The sequence below is a fragment of the Microtus pennsylvanicus genome, chromosome 13, assembly GCF_037038515.1.
Source record: "Microtus pennsylvanicus isolate mMicPen1 chromosome 13, mMicPen1.hap1, whole genome shotgun sequence".
NCBI lineage: Eukaryota > Metazoa > Chordata > Mammalia > Rodentia > Cricetidae > Microtus > Microtus pennsylvanicus.
In genome coordinates this window covers 78,621,182-78,639,023 of record NC_134591.1, presented here as the reverse complement: position 1 = coordinate 78,639,023, position 17,842 = coordinate 78,621,182, and the positions used below count along the sequence as shown (strand labels likewise).

The 17,842-nt window shown below is 49.7% G+C and overlaps 1 non-coding gene across 1 annotated transcript; it reads right to left on the bottom strand.

Annotated features, from left to right (window-relative positions):
• Positions 1 to 7,823: 7,823 nt before the first annotated feature.
• Positions 7,824 to 7,982, bottom strand: LOC142834534 (U1 spliceosomal RNA). Its single transcript, XR_012907625.1, has one exon. It is a non-coding gene; the product is annotated as a U1 spliceosomal RNA (small nuclear RNA).
• Positions 7,983 to 17,842: the final 9,860 nt, after the last annotated feature.

Sequence of the window (17,842 nt, the reverse complement as noted above, 5' to 3'; positions counted from 1 at the left end):
TTCTGCTTTCTGTTAAAAACCCAGACCTTTCTGTTCATGGAGCGCCTTTTCCTCACCCTAAAGAGCCACACCAGGGCCTTTGTCCCTCATCTAGGGCAGCTAGTGTTGGTATCCGTCCATTTTCTTCTTCCTTGAGAAGGGCTCACATTTCCCCAGTTCTTCATGCATCGAATACCTTGATGCTTTGATGTTGCTCTGCCTTCCTACGGCTCCCTAGAGTCTCTGAGCAGATCCATCCAAGTCCCATCTTGTCATTTCTGCCAGGTGTTCTATGTCGCCTACGCCGTTACAATCTGTCCTTGGCTCCTTTGGGTGTAGCCCATGCGTGTGTCATTTAGAGCTTTGCCTGGGACCCAGGCAGACGTTTCTGTTAAAAACTCAGCTCCTTCAGCCCTTGTGCTGCTCTGGGCTTGAGCCCACATGTATTGTTTGCTCTTCCTACTGCCGCGACCAAATGCCCGACCACAGCAAGGGAAGAAAGGAAAAGGGTTCAGTCCGTCCTGGAGGAGACGTCGTGCAAGCAGGGTCCGTCAGGAAGCGGCGGGAGGTGAATGCTGGTGCTCAGCTCACGCTCTCCTTTTAATGCAGCCCAGCTGGGGCCCAGGCTCGTGGGACAGAGCAGTTCATACTGTCTGAACTCCTGGCCACAAACCCCATGAGCATTTTATTTATTTATTATTTGCTTGTTTGTTTGTTTTTATTTATTTTGGCTTTTTGCGACAGGGTTTCACTGTGTAGCCCTGGCTGTCCTGGAACTCTCTCTATAGACCTGGAACTCACAGAGATCTGCCTGCCTCTGCCTCCAGTGCTGGGATTAAAGGTGTGCGCCACCACACCTGGCTCCGTGAGCATTATAAATGGTCGCCCTCTCTACTTGTAACTCTTGGGGCTGTCTGTTACACAGCCGGGACTGTGGGTCAGCTTTCAGACCAAGACAGTACTACTGCCCCACAAGACATCCCAGGGCCACTTGCCATCTGCGCCCCACTTTGGTACCCCCCCTTCCCTTTATCTTATCCCTTTAGATGTTCATTCCATTAAAACAGCGACCAGCCAGGTGTAGAGTCCAACTCAGGGACAACATGGGCAACGTACAAAAATTCTGTCTCGAGATAAAAATCAAAGGGTCCGAAGAGATGGCTCCATGGTTAAGAACATTTACTGCTCTTGCCAAGGACCTGAGTTCAGTTCCCAGCACCACTGGATGGCTCATCCCTTCCTGTAATGCAGCTCCAGGGAAAACTGATGCCCTCTTCTGGACTCTGTGGGCACTCACACACATGCTTGGCACAATGCTAAGGTTAAGACTAAGACTGTACCAGGGTCCAGGGGTCTGGACGTGGTTCCCGGCACCCACCGGGCAGCTCACAGCCATCTGTAACTCCGATCCCAGGGTGTTTACCATCCTTCTCTGCCTGCCATGGGCAGGCATGCATGAAGTGCACAGACATACATGCAGGCAGACACACATACACATAAAATAAATATAAGCAAATAAAATATAAACAAATAAATTGTCCTTAGAGTACAGCAGGCTGCGGTGGGTGTCGCCCGAGGACCCACGTCACACTGGTTTGAGGTTAATCGGGACGGCTTTACACTCTTTCTCCAGTTACCAAAGCCTCACCACATCCCAAAGTCTCGGCTCTAAAGATGGTTGGCAGCAAGGAGAGTGGAGGCTTCCAGCTGCTGCAACATCAGGGCTCCCAGCAGGAAGCATCGTCCCTCCTGCTCTCCTGCCTCTCCTGTCTCTCCTTCCGCCAGACCACGGTCAGCACACCCTGACATGCCTTGGACTATCATGTTGCTTGGGGTTTGTTCTTGGGCAGGGGATTCAGAAAGTAATTTTCGAGAGAAGACTCAGATCTGGCTGTCCTTGTGGGGATCCTGTGTTCCTTTCTCTCTGCGCATTGCCCGTTCTTCACTGCCAAGTGGCATGGGATGGAATTTTGTGGGTATGACAGAGACAACGTTATAAAAATTGTCAGGCAGTTTCATACCATCCTCAAGAAGTTCCAAGTCGGAATGAAGTCACTGGGGGGGGGGGGGGCTTCCCCGTCTGGGGTACCTGGAAGCAGCCTTCCATGCCAGGGACACCTTCGTGTGGTATCCCCGATGTGACATGGAGCCAGAGAAGTGCTCCTGGGGTATGTTTGTGAGCAGAACGAAGGGAGTGGCTCTCCTGCATGATGAGGTGGACCACTTGCAGATTTGTGGCAACCAGCGCACTGTAGGAAATGCTCCGGGCCTGAGGCATGGGCTCTGTTGGGAGTGCCGAACTATCATGCATGGTGGGGTCGTGGGTTCTGCTCCCACAACGGCAGAGACTGGGTACGGTGGTGCACACCTGGAATCCAGCACTAGGGAGGTCAGAGCAGGAAGATCAGAGGCTGAAGGTCATCTCATCAGTCTCCCCCACCGTGTGTGTGTGTGTGTGTGTGTGTGTGTGTGTGTGTGTGTGTGTGCGTGCGCACCTGCATGTGTGTAAATGCGCACGCTCGCATGCGTGCCTGAGGCTAGGGATGTATCTCAGTAGTAGAGTGCTTGCCTAGCATACATCAGGTCCTGGGTTTCAGTTCCAGCATGGCCACACACGCATGCATGCACACGCACACAAAAGTGCACACATACACCCCAAGAATTGAAAGCAGATTAAAAGTGAACTTGGAGCCAGTGATCATTATTTAAAAACGAGGCCTTTTCAGGACTGTAGTGTAAATCTATCTGGGAACTTGCCTAGCAAAGAGAGACTGAGTTCAATTCCCAGACCAAAACTGAAGACAATAAATGCCACTTAGATGGAGGCATTGAGCTTCAGGCTCAGAGGGAAATGCAATCTCCCTACAGGAGAGCCAGGCCTCTTCCCAAGCCCGGTGTGTGTCTGCAGAAGAAGTATTCCGCCTGAGCTGCCCTAGCTGTTGCCTGAATGCAATGCGAAGCTGGGATCAACAGGAAGTGGCGTGTGGGAGGGTCTCAGAGGCTGAGCACCAGCTTCTCATGTGGGCAGACAGCAGTGACCCCCAGTCTAGGCAGGGTCCCTTCACTGTCCAGCTGGGTCTCTTCCCTTCAAGCCTGCTTTTCCTTCTCTGCTCCCCTCTCCCATCTAAGCTGTTTCCAGCCACACACATCTTCCACCCAAACACCTTTCTCCTAAATGCAGCAGCTACAAGTGGCTCTGCCGCCCTGCTGCCCCGCCTACCCCGCCTGCCCCACTTGCCCCGCCTATCCCTCCTGCCCTGCGCATCCCACCTGCCCCGTCTATCCTGTCTGTCCCGCCTACCCCGCCTGCCCCACTTGCCCCGCCTATCTCGCCTTCCCCGCCTACTCTGCCCATCCCACCTCCCCTGCATACCCTACCTGCCCATCTGCCCCACCTATCCCGCCTGCCCCACCTGCCCCAGCTCCCCAGTGCCAACTGTGCTGCACCCAGGTTTGGACTCAGCCTCCGGTGTGTCACCGGTGAGTCATGGTTCTTATTCATTCTGTAGCAAGATTGGCATCCTGACTTGGACCAGAAGATGCCTGCAGTCTCTCTTTGTACTTGCTCCATCGGGGCATCACCCCCATGCCACCATCTCCATCATCTTCAGGAGCTAGCCTGCGGACCCTGTCTCAAAGAAACAACAAACAAATCCTGATATGAGTGTAGATGGTATCCTAACTGTTTTTAAGATAATAATGGGCTGGAGAGACGGCTCAGTGGTTAAGGATGCTTACTGCCCTTGCAGAGAAACCCAGGCTCATTGCCTACACCCACAAAGCAGCTTACACTCCTGAACTACAGCACCATGGGGTCCCCTGCCCTCTTCTGGACTCCACAGGCTTTAGCACACATTGTACACCTAAACACACACACAATTCTAAAAGTCTTAATAATTGCAGGTCCTGATTTGGATTTTATTATGGCCTGAGATTTTACATTTCTAACTAATTCTCAAGGTGGAACCCGTTTAAATATGAAATAAAATGTACCTTTTTATTAAAAGATTTGTTTTTATTTATGTACATGTGTAGATGTCTCTGTGTGTATGCCACATGTGTACAGGTGCCCACAGAGACCAGAAAGGGGTGCTGAGTCCCCAGGAGCTGGAATTATAGGAAGTTGTGAGTTGCTGTACATGGGTTCTCTACAAGAGCAACACACGCCCTTAATTTCTGAGCCATCTCTCCAGCCCTGCCTCCTGCTTTAAAAAAGAAAAGAAGAAGGAGAGGAGAAGAAAAAAGAAAGGAGAGGAAGAGGAGGAGGGCTTTGCTATGTAGCCCGGGCTGGCCCCAGGCTCACCCCTTTCCTGACCTGGCCTCCTGAACACTGGGGTTGCAGGTGTGCACACTGTACCTAGACAGGACATGTGCTCTTACAGACCCAGGTCTTTCTGTGGGTCGTCTGTGGGGAAAGGCAGTGGGAAAGAAGGAAGCAAGGCCCGAGTCTATAGCACACGGGGCTCACAGGAAGAACGCCCCTGTCGCTGAGAGACAGACGGTGAGGAAAATGGCCCCGAAGCCCGGAAACAGTTGAAAGGTTTATATTTGTACTTCACTTGGCCTCATTTCCTTTCTTATACTATGATGACTGGCCAGATGGCTGACTTGCGTCACCGCTGGCAGTTTTGCATGTAGAGAAAATTATTAAAATCAGACCTACAGTGACAATGATCTAGTTTGTTTTAACACAAAATTCTTTTTTCTTCCTTCAAGACAGGGTTCTTTTGTGTAGCTTGACAGTCATTGAATTCACTCTGTAGATCAGGCTGGCCTTGAACTCTCTGGAGTGCTAGGATTAAAGGTGTGCACCACCACTGCCTTGCTTAAGACAAGATTTTTTTAATATTTATTTATTTGTTTTATTATGTATATAGTATTCTGTCTGTGTGTATGCCTGTAGGCCAGAAGAGGACACCAGACCTCATTACAGATGGTTGTGAGCCACCATGTGGTTGCTGGGAATTGAACTCAGGACCTCTGGAAAAGCAGGCAATGCTCTTAACCGCTGAGCCATCTCTCCAGCCCGAGACAAGATTTTTTTTTGAATGATATTTCTTTTCTATTTATGTGTGTGTGTGTACTCGTGTGTGTGTACTCGTGTGTGTGTACTCGTGTGTGTGTACTCGTGTGTGTGTACTCGTGTGCGTGTACTCGTGTGCGTGTGTACTCGTGTGTGTACTCATGTGTATGTGAACTCGTGTATGTGTACTCGTGTGTGTACTCGTGTGTGTGTACTCGAGTGTGTACTCAAGTGTGTGTACTCGTGTGTGTGTACTTGTGTGTGTGTACTTATGTGTGTGTACTCAAGTGTGTGTACTCGAGTGTGTGTGAGCATGTACACACACATGCATGATACAAATGTGGAGGCCAAAGGACAGCTTACAGGAGTCAGTTCTCTCATGTGGATCAGATTCAGGTTGTCAGTAGCCCAGGATGACCTCAGTAGCCCAGGCTGGCCTCCCACTCACTGTGTAGCGGAAGGTGATTCTGAACTATCCTCCTGCCTATACCTTCTGCCAAGGGCTAGGGTTACGGTACCCCGCCACACCTGATTCTAATGCAGTACTGAAACCATGCATGCCAGGCCCACACCCAAGCAACTGAGCTGCCTGTCTTACCCAGCCCTGCATGGAATATGTGGGTCTAATTTCCCTCCCTGAACCTCAACCCCTTGAACGCACAGGGGAGAGTGAATCAGGGCTAATGGCGGGACAGGGAGCTCGGGCACACCGTATCAGAAAATGGAAGGCCCGGGGTGCAAGGCCTGTTGGAATCAATGACTGCTCAATCATTAATCTGAAGATATCTACCATCTGACACGATTAACACTGGCAAGAAGCTCTTGCAGTAAGAGACGAGCTTGTACTGCCCAATCTGTTTCATTCACAAGAATTACTAGTCTGTTCAAGAATTTCAAAACTGAAGGACCGGAGAGATGGCTCAGCAGTTAAAACACTAGCTGCTCTTGCAGAGGACCAGGTCCAAGACCCAGCATGCACACAACTCACAACTCCCTGTAACCCTAGCTCCAGGGGAATCTTCTGCCCTCTTCTGGCCTCCTTAGGTACTGCACACAGGTGCACACTGCAGGCTCAAGACTCGGCGTTAAATCATCTATCATGGCAGTAATTATTGGGCGCTTCCCAGGCCTGTGTCTGTGTCCCACAGAAGTCTGAACACATTGGAATACTCTGTTCTGTGGCTGCGAAGGGCGAGCTGGGCCTCTGGATTTTTACTTCTACCTCAGTTTCCCCAATAGTGGTTTTGTGTATGCATTTCCTGTCTTCTTGAGTCTGCTTTGGAATTGTACTTTTCCTAGAACTTTAGTTGTTTTATCCTGGCAGGAATCTCGCCTTAGAAATCCTCGTGTGTGTGTGTGTGTGTGTGTGTGTGTGTGTGTGTGTGTGTGTGGTGTGTATCGTGTGTATTTACACGTGTGTGTACAGACGGGTTCCTGTGGGGGTTGGAGGACAACGTTGGGTGTCTTACTTCAGGAGTCACCCACTCTGATTCTCTGAGGCGAGGTCTCTCTTTGGCCTGGTGGACTCACTAAGTAGGGTATTCTGGCTGGCCAGCACGCACCGTGCATCCACTGGTCCACCTGTCTCCACCTCCCGTGTGCTGGAACAACACCTGTATATCACCACAGCCAGAGCTCCCCTAACAATGAGCTTCCTGGTTCCACCTGAGAGCTACTGTCTAATTGAGAACAGGTTAGCCTTTGTTGGACCCTGGCCAACAGTGTGATCTCAGGACGTCCCCGACTGTCTTTTTGTCCCCAGGAGAACGGGTATGAACTAGGTGACCCCCACGACTCCAGTTCATCCTGGAGTCTCCCCATTCCCAGCTAGCCCCCACTCGCTGCTGGCGTCTACCGCCCTCTTGTGGTAGAGGGGGGTTTTGTTCTTTCCAGTTCCCAGCAGCCAGTGTGGCAGCATGTGGGTGTCAAATATTTAATATTTGAGTGTCACACTAAGTGACATCAGGGGGAAATGGGGGAGGAGGAGGAGAGAGGGATCCAGAGCCCCCTGGAGACTGAACACATTTAAGCAAGATCCAGGAGATCGCTCAACAACCTGACACCTGTTTGTTTGCTGATGAAACCAGGTTTAGAGCTCAGCAAAGAACTACACACATGTCGTCTCCCACCGGAGAGGCTCTGTCCATGAGGACAAGACAGATATGGTGCTTGTGACTGCACATTGGGCTTTTCTGGTTCTGTGACTCTTAAAACCTTGGGATCCCAGAGCGACTGTCTTCTGATATTTATATCCGAATATACACATTACCACTTTTCTTGCTGTTCACATTTTAAGGTTCTGTATTTCTTTTAATATTTTTCCCTTCTTTTCTGGTTTTATTTACTTATGCAAAAGCTCACCCAGTGCAAGCAGGTGCCCGTAGAAGTCGGAAGAGAGTGTCAGATCTCCTGGAGCTGGAGTTACAGACTGAGATGAGCCACCAGACGTGGGTACTGGGAACTGAACTCGGCTCCTCTGCAGGATCAGGATGCGGTCCCAGCCACAGAGCCATCTCTCCAGCCACTCGGATGGTGGTTCTAGTGAAAATAGTTCTGAATTATCATCATCATCGTTGTTATTATTTGTATGGTGTTTTGACTGCTCTTGTGTGTATGCACTACATTCATGCAGTTCCCAGGGAGGCCAGAAGATGGCATCAAATCCCTTGGAACTAGAACTAAGAGACAGTTAAGAGCCATCAAATAGATGCTGGGACTTGGGTCCTGAGCAAGAGCAGAAAGTGCTCTTAACGGCTGCACTGTCTCTCCAGTCTCTACTGCAAACTTTTATTATGTTGGATTTCTAAAAATCTTTTTTTTTAAGGCGAGAGTGTGAATGCAGCCCCCCACTACCACAGACTGTGCAGTTAAGTTTCCCACATGTGGGGAAATCACAGGGGTCAGCACATCAAAGGGCAAATGACGAGCTTCATGCTGGGAAACCACCTTGTGATCATGGTGTCCCCTGCCAGGCAAGTGTTCTGCTGGGTTTTGGTTTTATTTTATTTTTGTTTTTGTTTTTCGAAACAGGGTTTCTCCGTGTAGCTTTGGAGCCTGTCCTGGAACTAGCTGTTGTAGACCAGGCTGGCTTCGAACTCACAGAGATCCGCTCGCCTCTGCCTCCGAAGGCGTGCGCCACCACCGCCTGGCTTGTGCTAGCTTTTAACAACTGTGTCTAACTTGCACAGTAAAGGGCACACGCGGGTGGTTTGTTTTCAGATCTTTTAATTTCAGAGTGATTCCGATTACCGCTGCTTGTCGCTGATTCTTAAACGTGTCTGTCATGCAGCGTTATCAAAGCACAGAAAAAGAGTTTGGAGAAAAATCTACAGGGCTGAGAGTGCAGCTCAACAGCCTGGTGCAGAACTCAAACTCTACTCTAGATGTCGCTGTGGAGGCGTTTTCCCCGATGCGTGTTGCGGAACGGGGGAGCTCACTGGGCCCCGCGTCTCCTTGAGAACCTAAATGCAGTTAGTGGTCGCTGGGGTAGGAGAGCCCTTTTCCTCGGTGATGCAGCTGCGCCTTTAAACATACCTAATGGAGCCCGTCGAGTCATGCGTGGCGCATACACAAGGACACAGAAGAAAGTAGGGGGGCTAGTTGGGACAGGAAGGGGATTCGGGGGAGGGGAAGGAGGAAAAGAGGAAAGGAATGTGTGAACTTGTCAGAAAAACATTACATACATATAGATGGTGTAATGAGCCCATTATTAGGAATAATTAATATATCCTAATAAAACATGAAAATAAAGTCGTAGGGGGAGTAGAGCAGGGAAGAGTGGGTCTCCTCCGGTTGATCAAAGGTCTCAAGAGAGTCTCCGGGGAGGGGGGACTTCTACCAGCCGTCCCGCAGACCGGATGCTGGGACACACATCTTTCTCCTGTTTTTGAGGACGGGGAGCACATATATTGCGGGGTGTAGTTCTCTAGCCCCTCCAGGAGACCGGCAATCAACAGTGAAGTGAGCTCCTTTTCAGGAGCTTCCTGATGCGAGGGGAGGGTGGCGTCCTTGTCCGGCCTACTGGAACACAGGGTGGCCAGTCAGCCGTGACGTCTGAGTTCAGTTCTTATCAAGATAGCCGGAAGTTCCGCCAGGCCAGGTAGATTTCCGGTGAATTGTGATAAGACCTCTATTTAGCCAGCGGGAGCTGCCTCAGCTCCGGTGGAATTCAGAGAAGCAAATCTGGCGCCTGGGTCTTAATCTGCCAGGGAACTTCCTGTTTTCTTAAATTTCGAAGAAGCCTATCACAGGTTGAATTAGTCACACACAGATAGGAGGCGGCCACACCAACTTTCTGAACAGTCCCCAAGTATCTATCTGCCTGAAGCTGGTACCTGCCCCTTCCTCAGACTCTGGGCTTAGTGGCAAGTGTCTATTTGATGACATTTCACCGGCCGTAGGATTTCCTCCGTGGCTTGCTTACCACTCCCACGAAGGAGGCAAGCGAAAGTAGAAACTTTTCAAATTTCCCCACCTTAAACACAGCCTCGGCAGAAATACTAAAATAATATCAACACCAGGAACCAAACGCAACGCCAAGCCAGTATCAACCCAGCACCAAAACCCTGGCTCCAATGCTCATGCCAAACCACACCAACACCCTAAACCCAATGCCAGCCAATACCGACCCACTGCCGACGTAGCGACCCTAGATCAATATCAATGCCAGTACCGAAAAGGGCCATAGCTCAGTAGGCTGATTGCCTACATGCACAATGCCCCAGGTTCCACCCTCAGCTCTGCAAAGGAGCATACCCTGAACCCCAGCACGTTTGAGAAGAGGGAGAAGGATCAGTAGTTTCCCATCCTCAGGTACAGTGAGAGTTCAAACCCAGCCTGCGCCACGTTATACCCTGTCTGGAACAAAAGGAGGGGAAGCTGAAGAGATGGCTCTGGGGTTAAGGACACAGGCTGCTCTTCCAGAGGGCAGAAGTTTGGCTCCCAGCACCCACATAAGACTGGGTGGCTCATATCCACCTGTAACTCCTTCTCCAGGGACCTGACATCCTCTTCTGGCCTCCTCAGACCCTACACACACACACACACACACACACACGGGGAGAGAGAGAGAGAGAGAGAGAGAGAGAGAGAGAGAGAGAGAGAGAGAGAGAGAGAGAGAGAGAGTTTAAAAGTTTAGGGGGGGATAACTTATTTTAAAAAATAAATAAATAAAAAAGAGGCAGCACCCTTGGCAGAAGCTGCTTTAGCTCTGTCCAAGCGACCACCAGCCTATCCATCCTCGAGAGAGACGCAGTCATCTTATTGGAAATGACTTGTATAAATTATGCTAAAAACATTATAGCCGAGATACTTTCAAATTCTAGACATTTAACCTCTTAACTGTCTCCCAATCTGAGTGATCTGTGTGGACCTTGTGGGGCAGTTCCAAGTCTCAGGCTGGCTCTGTCTTTTTTTTCATCCATAGCCTTGTCGGAGGATTTCCCAGAATGCTCCAGGAGGAGACAAATCTTTAGAAAAACACATCCAACACCTTAATCAACTGCTTCACTGGGTCGATACAATTCAAACCTCCTGGGTCCTTGCAGCCACGTGCCTGTCTTTGTTCAGAATTCCAGAATATACTATAAGAGATGGCAGCGGGCAGTCTTCTAATAACTCAGAGCTTAATTCAGGAGCTGTACCTCCTTCCCCCGGTAGTGTGTCTTACAGTGCCATTGACGCTGACCGGTGACGCACACGAACAATCCCAGCACACAGGAGGCCACAATGGAGGATCAGTCATATTGATATAAACAAGAACAGCAGTGATCAGCTGGGAAGGAAGCTGGCGTGTGATTCTTAATTCCCTTCAGGAGTGAGGTTTGTTGTGATCAAAGGGGCTCAGACCATGACGGGGGCTCAAGCTGGAAAAGAGCACCAGAGAGAAGCAACGCTGTGTGGAGAAGCAGCACAGCGGATCTAGAGAGGAGGGGAGTCTCCTTCAGGCCTGGAGAGGAGCGTCATTTAAAGTGGGAAGGAGGGGGCTGAGGAGATGGTCAGCTGTCAAGAACACTTGTTGCTTCTACAGAGGACCTGGGTTCAGTTCCCAGCACCCGTGATTGCTCACAACCATCCATAACTCTAGTTTCAGGAGGCTCTCATACCCTCTCTGGCCCTTGCAGGCACTAGGCACACACGTGGTGGGCATACATAATGCCCCCAGACAAACACTCACACACATGGTTGTGGGACACGGAGAGTCACTCGAGAATGTAACTTTAGGCTTTCTGGCAGCAGGGAGGAACATTTCTGTGACCTGAACCTCAAACTGTCTTTCAGAAGCATATTCACTTATTGATACACAAGAGGTTGTGTTTGGGGTACAGCAGGTTCCTCCTAATAAAGCCCCTTTGATCTCTCCTCTGCATGCTCTGAAGGAAACCATCACAGCCTGCATCCATTTGTGGCTCCCAGTAAGACAAGTTGCTCCAAGTGACCAAAGGCTTACAGCAAGACAGCTCCCTGATTCAGGCTGTGGGATTTGACCCGCATTCTAGAGTCTCCAGTTCAGGGCCAGCCTGAGCTGCACGTCAAGACCCATCTGAAAAGTGAAAAAAAGGAAACCAAAAATCAAGTCTCCTCTACCTAGCAGCAGCTCTAAAATGGTTGAAGTGTAAGGGATCTTCGTGTCTATGTCCCCTCCAGGGACAAGGAGGCCGCTCCTCACACAAAGGGCTTTAGGGTAATGAGGTAGATAAAGTGAGGACCAGGAGAAGCGCCCAGGAGGGAAAAATGGGTCCTCTACCAGGGCAGTCCCAGGGAGCCACCTTGCACACACTGGAAAAGAGCTAGGCTTTGTCAAGCTGGCAGGGGCATCGCCTTAGTCTGTTTGGACAATTACTGCGGTGTCCACTAGGGTTTTGCCAACTTGACATAGGCTGTCGCCATCTGGGAAGAAGACCTCAACTGAGAAAATGTCTGCATCAGATTAGCCTGTGAGTGGGTCTATGGGGTGCTTTATTGACTGATGATTGATGGGGGAGGGGAGGCGGTGCCACCCTGGACAGGTGGTCCTGGGTTATACAAGAAAGCAGGCTAACTGAGCCATGGGGAGCAAACCAGTCAGCAGCACACCTGTGTGGCTCCTGCCTCTGCTCCTGCTTGAGTTCCTCCTGCCTGGGCTTGATGGTGGACGATAAAACCCCAACTTCTCCTAAGAAGTCTTTGGTTGGTGTGGGATTCCCCTCTGTATGCTGTGATTACCATTAATGAATAAAGAAAGCTGGCTTGAGCCTATAGCAGGGCAGAACAGAGGTAGGCAGGGAAAACTAAACTGAATGCTGGGAGAAAGTAGGCGGAGCCAGTGAGAAGCCATGTAGCCCCTCTGGAGACAGACAGACACTGGGGATGGAACTTTACCCAGTAAGCCACAGCCACATGGCAATACATAGATTAATGGAGATGGGTTAAATTAAGATGTAAGAGTTAGCCAGAAATACGCTTAAGCTATTGGCCAGACAGTATTGCAAATAGTGTAGTTTCTATGTGGTTATTTTGGGTCTGAGCAGCTGGGAACAAACTATTGTCCTCCTACAACATTTGGTGTTACCACAGCAACAGGAACCAAATGAAGACAACTGATACCAGGTTTCAGGGTATCGTGGTGGCAGACCTGACAACATTGTCTTGGGAGGATTTTGGAAGTATATAGAGCTATGGGTTGAAAAAGCCATTGAGCGCTCAGCACTGTTTTGTGATATCTTGGAAAGTAAGAGGGTTGAGAGAATGAGGTGAAGGCGGCCTGGCTTGTGAGGTTTCAGAGGCAAGCAAAGGCTCCACCAGGGCCATTTATGTGCTCGATTGGAATTTAGAATCTGTGGTTTCTGGTCCGCTGCAGCCGGGGCATCAGCTGGGATTAGTAAGAGGCCAGCATCACTGAGGTGACCTCTCCAGGGAAGTTTCCTCAGGGTCAGCACAGAAGCTGTGCCTCAGAGAGGCAGAGCTGGAGATATGGCTTAGTCAACTAAATTGTGTGTGGTACTAGCATGCAAAGAGTCTGAGTCTAATTCCCCCGCCCTACAGAACAATATGGGCACAACTTCATACCTGAAATCCTAATACTAGGAAGGTAGAGACAATGGGGTCCCCAAAGCTTGCTGGCCAGCCGGACTAGCCAGTCAGTGAGCTCCAGGTACAGGGAGAGACCCTGTCTCAAAAACAAGGCGCAGTGCTATCGAGGAATACAGCTGGCCGTGGCCTCCACACGTGCTCACTTGCATACTCACCCGCCATGCACAACACTCTTTTTTAGCCTTTGTTTTTCTTTCAAGATGATCTCGGGCCTCATGGTAGCCTTTTTTGTAAAGGCACCGATAATGCTCACTGTTCTACTAACCCCAACACGTGCAGAACGCACGGGGCCTCGCTGGCCATGGTCTGTGGTGCCTCCTACCCACAACGGGAACATGTGCTTGGCACAGTGAAGACACCCACTTGAGTAGCCAGGCATCCCTGAGACCTAAAGTTTCCATCAGAGAACATCTTCCGCTAAGAACAAAATCAAAATCTGTTTCCGAAATAACGGGGGCTGTTTTTAAGAACCCGAAAGCTTAAATGATTTCATTTATTCGGGTCATTGAAATGTATATTTATTCTATTAAAGCGAATTATTGGGTTGCCTAAACTACCTTCCAGGCGGAACCATTTTCCCCCATCTCCATTTTCCTTTGCTGTTATCTGCCCAGGGGACAGTGACACACATCCCAAGTTCCTGTGTTTTCCACTTACTCATATGCGACGCCAAAATATACTATGACAAGGGCGTCACACAGCCTAGAAAGTGAACACCGTCTGCTGTGGGCTGAATCTGGAACGTTCCATACAGGCACATGTTCTGAGCACTTGGTTCACGTTCACAGCTGGCAGTGCTGTTTCCGTAGATTATGGAGCTTTGGGATGTGGGACATAGCTAGGAGATGCAGGCCATTCAGGAAGGGCCTGTGGAGGTTAGACCAGCCTCCGGTGCTAACCATCAACAGGTAAGGAGCCGTATAGCATACTCCTGCCGTGACCAAAGATGGATCGCTTGTGCTGCCATGCCTCCCTACTACAGGTGAATCCAGAAAAGCTTCTCTCCCCTCGGCATCTCTGAGGGGCTCTGTCTCTGGGATGGGAAGGCAGCTAACACAGCCCCCATTCGAAAGCACAGGCTATGTGTTTTCTGTATTCCTAGTCAGGAACAAATGAGAGTCGAACTCAGTTACCCGGATGCCCCACACTGGAGAGGTCACATGTGGACAGTGGCACACACAGACCAAGACACCAAGTGCCCAAAGGCAAGAGGTGTCCCTTTAGAATTGACAGGGTTTCCAGGCAGGTGATTTATCTGTTGTCCCAGCTACTCAGAAAAGTAAGGCAAGAAGATCCTTGATCCTGGCAGTTCCAGCCTGGTAAAAAACTGACAATCTGTGTAACAAAACAATGAAATTTGTTAAGAAAAAAAAAGAACTGCTGGGCAGTGGTGGCACACACCTTTAATTCCAGTACTCGGGAGGCAGAGGCAGATCTCTGTGAGTTTGAGGCCAGCCAGGGCTACGTGGATATGTAGCCTATCTCAATCAAATAAACGAACAAACAGAAATGGAGGCACACATTTGGTAATTCCAGCCCATGGGAAACTGAGGCAGGATGACCAAGATATCAACATCCTATTTTACTACTTACCAAGTTTAAGGCTAGCCTGGGCTATGTGGTCTCCTATTTCCTAAATGCCCCTCCCGCTAAAAAGAGAAAAAGAAGACAAAGATGAAGGAGAAAAAATTCTCTGCACAAACCAAGAATGGGAGGGGAGTGTCCTAGCTTGCTCAAGGAACGTTCCCTTGTCTCTGTCAGAGCAGAAAAGACTGTCCTACTGAAACAAGTCCTAGCACTTCCGTCAAGAGTGAGGAATAATGGACCAGAAAAGGAAGAAACCACCGTCATTGTAGACAAATTGGCTGCCAGCAAGGAAAAGAATGTTTCTCCTATCAGAAGTGCTAAGAAAGGCTGTCGGAGAGGTTGCTGGGCACAACCTCTGCCTCCAACAACAAAACACACCATTCAAGAGCAACAGCAAAGCAAAAGCCTTAGAAATTTTTCTAAATTTCCAGAATTCTAAAGGGGGCTGGAGACGTCTGGGTGGTTAAGTTCATACAGATCCTACAGAGCATCTGGATCCGGGTGAATCACAACCACCTGTAACTCCACCCCAGGCGATCTGATGCCCCCTTCAGGCCTCTGCGAGCAACTGCACCCACAGGCACATACCTGCACACAGACACGGACACATACATTTTACACATAGTAAAACAACACAATAAATCTTCATCCTAACAAAACTGAGATCCATAAGTGGAGGACCCTGCTCTCCCTAAGAGCATTTGACAGTGCGGTAAGCAAGTTCCAGAATGTTGGTGTCGCCTACAAAGTGCTTTTTCTTGAAGTAACTTGAACTGTGTGAAACAAACCACTCAGCCATTGAGCTGGGCTGTCAGTTCCCTTCTGCCTGGCTGCCTCTAGCAGGAAACCACCAGTCAAGAAAACATTTGGCAGATAACCAGACTGCCTCTAAGACAGCCCAGGTGTTCAAATCCTCCCCTCCCACTCTGAGGAACCCTTACCCCAGCTGTAAGGACCCCTGCAGCTGAGTTCAGACTCACTCTCCAGGTGTGGCTGCCCCCCACAGGCCCTGCGTTGGCCTTGGAAGACTGGAAGACACACCCTAAGATTAGCTTCTGTAAACAGGAGGCCCAGCTTTCCCGACAGCTATTTCCCAGCTATTTCATGCACGCAGACCTGAGGGAGCACTGTCAACCCTGAGGGTTCTGCAGAGCTAGTGACTGGTGCAACAGGAGGTCTGTGATTGGTCTTTGTGTAAAGCCTCTGATTGGTGGAAGTGAAAGCTGTGCAAGTTCCAAGACAGGCTCCAAAGCTACAGAGAAACCCTGCCTCAAAAAACAAAACAAAGGAGGAGGAGGAAGAGGAAGGAGAAGGAAAAGAAAAGGAAGAAGGAGGAGGAAGGGCAGAAAAGATGGCTCAAGGGGGCTGGAGAGATGGCTCAGTGGTTAAGAGCACTGGCTGCTCTTCCAGAGGTCCTGAGTTCAATTCCCAGCAACCACATGGTGGCTCACAACCATCTGTAATGAGATCTGGTGTCCTCTTCTGGCATGTGGGCATACATGGAGGCAGAATGTTGTATACATAATAAATAAATAAAATCTTAAAAAAAAAAAGATGGCTCAAGGTTAAGAGCTGGCTGCTCTTGCATAAGACAGGGGTTCTATACCCAGCATCCTTCTGGGGCAGCTCACAACCTCCTGTAGCTCTAGTTTCCAGGGGATTCAGCCTCCTCTTCTGGTCTTTGTGGGCACTGACTTGCATGTGATGCACATAACACAGGCATATATGTAAATAAAAAATAAATATATCTTTTTATTTAATTTAATTTTTTTGAGACAAGGTCTCTCCGTGTAGCCTGGAATAAAGGCGGCACTAGCATTCCCAGCTAAATCTTCCTTCTCAAAGGGATCGAACAGTATACGACTATGTGACAGGACACTCATCTGTCAAGAAAGAAATGCCATCTGCACCACCAAACCGACAAAATCAGGGGCTCTAATAGAAGCTAAGGGCAGGGAGGATGCCAGTCACTAAAGCAGCTGGATGGTGGCAAGAAGGCAGGAGCATGAATGAGACCCGCGCTCAGAAAAGCATGTGCCGCCATGCTCACCTAGTTATTATACTTTTTGCCTGGCTCAGTTACGTGTGCAGCTGCAAAGCTTAGCACCTAACGAACCAGTCATACATGTTCTGAAGTGACAAGTCACCCTTTGCCATAGATGGCCAACATTTTAAGTAGAAGCTGCTCCCTCACCCAGGTCCCAGAGACAGCTCACAGAGGACACAGACATTGTTTATGGTGTTGTCAAGACAGAACAGTCTGAGCAGACATAGAAAGACCCTTCATGCTGAGTGGATCAGGAAGCAGAGAAAGCGGGCTGGGACAAGGGTATGTAGAACTCTCAAGGGGCTGCTCTAAGTCTCCCATCATCCAGGCTCACCTCCTAAAGATTCTGCAGCCACCAACTGGGAGCCAAGCATTCAAAGCATGACCTCGTAGCAGACACAGAGCCACAGCTGGAATGGGCCTGCAATCACAGTAAGAGAAGAGTCTGGGGGACGAGGGAGATGCTTGGCCACCTAAGTGCTTGCTGTCCGAGCACAAGGACCTGAGTTCAGTTCTCAGAACACATGTGAAAAAGTCAAGTATGGTCACACTTGCTTGTAATTCCAGCCCTGGGAGAACCCTGGGGCTCCTGGGCCAGCAGGCCAAGTCCTAGCTCAGTAAGAGATCTAAGGAACAGAATCTTGAGGTTGACCTCCGGCTTACACCACTACACACATTCTAAAGGAAATCTACCTCCACCTTGCTGGACTCCATTGGGATCTGTGGGGGTCATTTGTTATTACTGCATAACCTGGCCCATCCTGACTGATCAAGGAATTTCTGATCGAAGACCCAGAAATTCGACTTTCAGGCTGTCTCCCTCGTGACTCTCCTCCCCAGGCAACAGTAAGAACATGAGTAACTGCACAGTGGCTGAAGAACCCGGAAGTAGCTCTGAAGAGGACAGACTTGTCAATGGCTGCAGGCGGTCTCTGCAGAAGGGATGCCCTGGGTGCCACACACAGCAGCAGGAGCTATAACTACAATTCTGATGACCACAGCAGCTCACAGCCACCTCCACACAGCACAATAGGCACTACACCAGGAAGCTCAGGACACTCAGCACCATTCCAGGGTACCTAACCACAAGGTGAGGATTCTTGGAATCAAGAGAAAAATGAGAGCGAGAGAGAGGA